This window comes from Triticum dicoccoides, chromosome 1B (genome assembly GCF_002162155.2).
Source record: "Triticum dicoccoides isolate Atlit2015 ecotype Zavitan chromosome 1B, WEW_v2.0, whole genome shotgun sequence".
NCBI classification, from domain to species: Eukaryota; Viridiplantae; Streptophyta; class Magnoliopsida; order Poales; family Poaceae; genus Triticum; species Triticum dicoccoides.
In genome coordinates, this window is record NC_041381.1 from 141,643,406 (window position 1) to 141,650,918 (window position 7,513).

A 7,513-nucleotide genomic window follows, 5' to 3' on the forward strand; every position below is an offset into this window, starting at 1 on the left:
GGGGGGCGCGCCCTACCCTCTTGTGGCCACCTCGGCTGCTTCTTGACTTGCACTCCAAGTCCTCTGGATCACGTTCTTTCCAAAAATCATGCTTCCGAACGTTTTATTCCGTTTGGACTCCGTTTGATATTCCTTTTCTTCGAAATACTGAAATAGGCAAAAAGAAACAACAATGCGGGCTGGGCCTCCGATTAGTAGGTTAGTCCCAAAAATGATAATAATGTATAAAATAAAGCCCATAAACATCCAAAACAGGTAATATAATAGCATGGAACAATCAAAAATTATAGATACGTTGGAGACGTATCAAGCATCCCCAAGCTTAATTCCTGCTCGTCCTCGAGTAGGTAAATGATAAAAACAGAATTTTTGATGTGGAATGCTACCTAGCATAATTCTCAATGTAATTTTCTTTATTGTGGCATGAATGTTCAGATACAAATGATTCAAGATAAAAGTTCATATTGACAAAAGAAATAGTAATACTTCAAGCATACTAATAAAAGAAATCATGTCTTCTCAAAATAACATGGCTAAAGAAAGTTCATCCCTACAAAATCATATAGTTAGGCTATGCTTCATTTTCGTCACACAAAGATGTTCCCAACTTCTATACCCCCGATGACAAGCCAAGCAATTATTTCGTACTTAAATAATCTCAAACTTTTTCAACCTTCACGCAATACATGAGCGTGAGCCATGGATATAGCACTATAGGTGGAATAGAATAATGATTGGGGGTTGTGTGGAGAAGACAAAAAAAGGAGAAAGTCTCACATTGACGAGGATAATCAACGGGCTATGGGAATGCCCATCAATTGATGTCAACATGAGGAGTAGGGATTGCCATGCAACGGATGCACTGGAGCTATAAATTAATGAAAGCTCAACAAAAGAAAACTAGTGGGTGTGCATCCAACTTGCTTGCTCACGAAGACCTAGGGCATTTGAGGAAGCCCATCGTAGGAATATACAAGCCAAGTTCTATAATATAAAATTCCCACTAGTATATGAAAGTGACAACCTATGAGACTCTCTACATGAAAACATGGTGCTACTTTGAAGCACAATATATGAGACTCAATACATGAAGAACAAGGTGCTACTTTGAAGCACAAGTGTGGAAAAAGAGATAGTAGCATTGCCCTTTTATTTATTTTCTTTTTTTTTCTCTTTTTTTCTTTTTTTCTTTTTTTTCTTTTGGCCTTTAATTTTTTTTCCTTTTTGTCCTTCCTTTTTTTCTATTTGGGCAATGCTCTAATAATGATGATCATCACACTTTTATTGATTACAACACATGAACTACAACTCAAAACTAGAACAAGATATGACTCTATATGAATGCCTCCGGCGGTGTACCGGGATGGTGCAATGAATCAAGAGTGACATGTATAAAAATTATGCATGGTGGCTTTGCCACAAATACGATGTCAACTACATGATCATGCAATGGCTATATGACAAAAGTAATGTATGTCATGATGATGATGAACGGAACGGTGGAAAGTTGCATGGCAAATATATCTCGGAATGGCTATGGAAATGCCATAAATAGGTAGGTATGGTGGCTGTTTTGAGGAAGATATAAGGAGGTTTATGTGTGATAGAGCGTATCATATCACGGGGTTTGGATGCACCGGTGAAGTTTGCACCAACTCTCAAGGTGAGAAAGGGCAATGCACGGTACCGAAGAGGCTAGCAATGATGGAAAGGTAAAAGTGTGTATAATCCATGGACTCAACATTAGTCATAAGAACTCATATACTTATTGCAAAAATTTAGAAGTCATCAAAAACCAAGCACTACGCGCATGCTCCTAGGGGGATAGATTGGTAGGAAAAGACCATTGCTCATCCCCGACCGCCACTCATAAGGATGCACAAGCCAGGTACACTTCATGCTTCAAATTTGTTACACAACTTTAACGTGCATGCTACGGAACTTGCTAACTTCAACACAAGCATTCTTTAAATTTATAATCACCCAACTAGCATGACTTTAATATCACTACCTCCCTATCTCAAAACAATCATCAAGTATCAAGTTGATCATAGCATCCAATTCACTTCCTATTATAGTTTTTATTATACCCAACTTGGATGCTCATCATTCTAGGACCAATTTATAACCATAGCAAATATCATGTTGTTCTAAAAGACTCTCAAAATAATATAAGTGAAGCATGAGAGATCAACAATTTCTTCAAAATTAATCCACCACCGTGCTCTAAAAGATATAAGTGAAGTACTAGAGCAAAAACTATCTAGCTCAAAAGATATAAGTGAAGCACATAGAGTATTCTAATATATTTCAATCAAAGAGGCTTCTACCAAAAGGTGTGTTACAGCAAGTATGATTGTGGTAAACTAAAAAGCAAAGACTAATATAATACACTACGCTCCAAGCAAAACACATATCATGTAGCAAATAAAAATATAGCTCCAAGTAAAGTTACCAATGAACGAAGACGAAAGAGGGGATGCCTTCCGGGGGCATCCTCAAGCTTAGGCTTTTGTATATTCTTGAATATCTTGGGGTGCCTTGGGCATCCCCAAGCTTAGGCTTTTGCCACCCTTTATTCCATAGTCCATCAAATCTTTACCCAAAACTTAAAAACTTCACAACACAAAACTCAACAGGAAATCGCATAAGCTCCGTTAGTGAAAGAAAACAAAACCACCACATAAGGTACTGTAATGAACTCATTCTTTATTTAGATTGGTGTTAAACCTACTATATTCCAAGTTCTCTATGGTTGATACCCTTACATACTAGCCATAGATGCATCAAAATAAGCAAACAACACACGAAAAACAGAATCTGTAAAAAACAGAACAGTCTGTAGCAATCTGTAACTAACGCAAACTTCTGGAACCTAAAAAATACTACCAAAATAGGAAGTCCTAAAATATTTGTTTATTGAACAGCAGCAAAAAGAATCAATGCAAAATCTCGTTCCTGTGATTTATTGAATTTTTTCTCGTGAGCACAAAGTTTCTGTTTTTCAGCAGAATCAAATCAACTCATATCATAGGTTATCCTATAGGTTCTACTTGGCACAAACACTAAATAAAACATGAAAACACATCTAAACAAAAAGTAGAAACAAAATTTATTACTAAACAGGAACAAAAACAAAGAACATAAAGAAAATTGGGTTGCCTCCCAACTAGCGCTATCGTTTAACGCCCCTAGCTAGGCATAAAAGTGAAGATAGATCTAAGTAGTGCCATCTTTGGCACTTGGTTCATAGGTAGCTTGCATGATACATTCATAAGGTAATTTGAATTTCTTTCTTGGAAAGTGCTCCATGCCTTTCTTTAATGGAAATTGGAATCTAATATTCCCTTCCTTCATATCAATAATCGCACCAATCGTTCTAAGGAAAGGTCTACCAAGAATAATAGGGCAAGAAAGATTGCAATCTATATCAAGAACGATAAAGTCAACGAGCACCAAGTTTATATTTGCAACAATAAGTACATCATTGATCCTTCCTATTGGCTTTTTAATGTTGGAATCAGCAAGATGCAAATTTAAAGAGCAATCATCAAGATCATGGAAACCTAGAATATCACATAAAGTTTTCGGAATAGTGGAAACACTAGCACCCAAATCACACAAAGCAAAACACTCATGATCTTTAATTTTAATCTTTATGGTAGGTTCCCACTCATCATTAAGTTTTCTAGGTATAGAAACTTCCAAATTAAGTTTTTCATCAAAAGATTACATCAAGGCATCAACGATATGTTTGGTAAAAGCTTTATTTTGATTATAAGCATGAGGAGAATTAACAACGGATTGCAACAAGGAAATACAACTTTCTAAAGAACAATTATCATAATCAAATTCCTTGAAATCCTAGATAGTGGGTTCAATGCTATTTAAAGTCATGACCTCTCCAGTCCCACTTATACCAAATTTAGCATCAAGATCTAAAAACTCCGAATTCTTGGGACGCCTTCTAAATAAAGTTGACTCATCTCCAGTCCCATTAATTTCAAGATTCATATTACAAAACAAAGATCTAATAGGTCACACATCAATAACTTTAAGATCTTCATCATTATTTTCATGGAAACTAGAAGAACACGCTTTTATAAAGCTATCTTTCTTAGCATGCAATCTAGCGGTTCTTTCCTTGCACTTGTCAATGGAAATTCTCATTGCTTTGAGAGACTCATTGATATCATGCTTAGGAGGAGAAGATCTAAGTTTGAGAGAATCAACATCAAGTGAAAGTCTATCAACGTTCCTAGCCAAATCATCAACTTTGAGCAATTTTTCTTCAAGCAAAGCATTAAAATTCTTTTGAGAAATCATAAATTCTTTCACACTATTCTAAAAATCAGAGGGAATCTTATTAAAATTACCATAAGAATTATTGTAGGAATTTCCATAATTATTAGAGGAATCACTAGGGAATGGTCTAGAATTAAAGTTTCCTCTATAAGCATTATTTCCAAAACTATTCCTACCAACAAAATTCACATCCATAGATTCATTATTATTCTCAATCAAGGTAGATAAAGGCATATCATTGGGATCAATAGAAGAATTCTTAGTAGCAAACAATCTCATAAGCTCATCCATCTTTCCACTCAAAACATTAATTTCTTCTATAGCATGCACTTTTTTACTACTAGATCGTTCGGTATGCCATTGAGAATAATTAGCCATAATATTATTAAGAAGTTTTGTAGCATCTCCTAAAGTGATTTCCATAAACGTGCCTCCGGCGACCGAATCTAAAAGATTTCTAGAAGCAAAGTTCAAACCGGCATAAAATTTTTGTATGATCATCCATAAATTCAAACCATGAGTAGGGCAATTGCGAATCATCAATTTCATTCTTTCCCAAGATTGGGCAACATGCTCATGATCAAGTTGTTTAAAATTCATAATATCATTCCTAAGAGTGATGATATTAGCGGGAGGAAAATACTTAGAGATAAAAGCATCTTTGCACTTGTTCCAAGAATCAATACTATTTTTAGGCAAAGACGAAAACCAAACTTTAGCATGATCTCTAAGTGAAAACGGAAATAGCTTCAATTTAACAATATCATTATCTGTATCTTTCTTCTTTTGCATATCACACAAATCAACAAAGTTGTTTAGATGAGTAGCGCATCTTCACTAGGAAGGCCGGCAAATTGATCTTTCATAACAAGATTCAGCAAAGCGGTATTGATTTCACAAGACTCAACATCATTAAGAGGAGCTATCGGAGTACTAAGGAAATCATTATTATTGGTATTTGAGAAATCACACAATTTGGTATTATCTTGCGCCATGGTAACAAGTAATCCAACACACAAGCAAACAGAAAACGGCAAACGGAAAAGAGAGGAGATTGGGAAAAAGAGGGCGAATAAAACGGCAAGGGTGAAGTGGGGGAGAGGAAAACGAGAGGCAAATGGCAAATAATGTAAATACGAGGGAAATGAGTTTGTGATGGGTACTTGGTATGTCTTGACTTGAGCGAAGACCTCCCCGGCAACGGCGCCAGAAATCCTTCTTGCTACGTCTTAAGCTTGTGTTGGTTTTCCTTGAAGAGGAAAGGGTGATGCAGCATAGTAGCGTAAGTATTTCCCTCAATTTTTGAGAACCAAGGTATCAATCCAGTAGGAGGCTCCTCAACAAGTCCCAAAAACCTGCACAAACAAACAAAGAACTCGCAACCAACGCGATAAAGGGGTTGGCAATCCCTTCACGGCCACTTGCGAAAGTGAGATCTGATAGAGATAATATGATAAGATAAATATTTTTTTGGTATTTTATAATATAGATGCAGAAAATAAAGATGCAAATAAAAGTAGATTGGAAGCAAATATGATAAGAGATAGACCCGGGGGCCATAGGTTTCACTAGTGGCTTCTCTCAAGAGCGTAAGTATTACGGTGGGTGAACAAATTACTGTCGAGAAATTGATAGAAAAGCGAATAATTATGACATTATCTAGGCATGATCATGTATATAGGCATCATGTCCGCAACAAGTAGACCGACTCCTGCCTGCATCTACTACTATTACCCTAAAAAGAGATTACATCGAATAGATCTCCACAAGAGAGGGGGAGAACATTGTATTGAGATCCAAAAAGAGAGAAGAAGCCAACTAGCTAAAAACTATGGACCCGAAGGTCTGTGGTAAACTACTCACAACTCATCAGAGGGGCTATGGTGTTATGTAGAAGCCCTCCATGGTGGAATCCCCCTCCGGCAGATCGCCGGCGACGGCTCCAAGATGGGATCTCGCGGATACAGAAGGTTACGGTGGTGGAAATTGTTTTTTTGGTTGCTCCCTAGATGTTTTCAGGATATATAGGCTTATATAGGAGGAAGAAGTACGTCGGTGGCCGCCCGAGGGGCCCACGAGACAGGGGGCGCACCCTATAGGGGGGGCGCCCTACCCTCTCGTGGTCGCCTCGGCTGCTTCTTGACTTGCACTCCAAGTCCTCTGGATCATGTTCGTTCCAAAAATTACGCTTCCGAAGGTTTTATTCCGTTTGGACTCCGTTTGATATTCCTTTTCTTCGAAATACTGAAATAGGCAAAAAAACAGAATACGGGCTGGGCCTCGGATTAGTAGGTTAGTCCCAAAAATGATAATAATGTATAAAATAAAGCCCATAAACATCCAAAACAGGTAATATAATAGCGTGGAACAATCAAAAATTATAGATATATTGGAGACGTATCAGTGTGCAAGAAAGAAAATACGGCCACGTATGTGTACATACGGGCGGGGTCTCGAACGCCTACTCGCGCATATGTACGGCCAGGGCTCATGTACATGGCTGGGTCGGAACAGAGAAACAGCGTCGTCGTCGTGTTCATGGGGAGCCAACCGGCTGGGTCGGAACAGAATGCGTCATCGTGTTCATCGGGAGGGCTTGGACAGAACATGCGATGGAAACAAGGCCTGGCGTACCACAGAACGGAGGAAATGGCCTTGTGTTCGACCGGCCACGTTCGAAACGGGATCCTGTTCATCGGGAGGGGTCTGGCGTACCGCAAAACGGAGGAAACGGACCTCCTACGGTCGAAATGGGGGTCCTGTTGATCGGGAGGGGTGTGGCGTACCGCAAAACGGACGAAACGGACTTGTGTTGGAGCGCTATGGTCGAATCAGGGGTCCTGTCCATCGGGAGGGGTGTGGCGTACCGCAAAACGGGACTCCACAGGATACTGTTCATCTCCACCGTCGACCTCCTCTAGCCTCCACGGGCTACTGTTCATCCACCGCCGACCTCCTCTAGCCTCCACATGCGACTGTTCATCCACGGGCTCCTGTTCATCCAGCCTCCACCGCGTGCTACTCCACTGGCTAGTGTTCAACCACCCCTCTCCACAGGCTCCTGTTCAACCACCCCTCCACGGGCTACTGTTCATCCACCCCTCCACTGTCTACTGTTCATCCAGCCCTCCGCGGGGTCCTGTTCATCCAGCCCCAACCGGCTCGATCAATTGGGGTCCTGTTCATCCAGAGGCAACACCACGGGTCC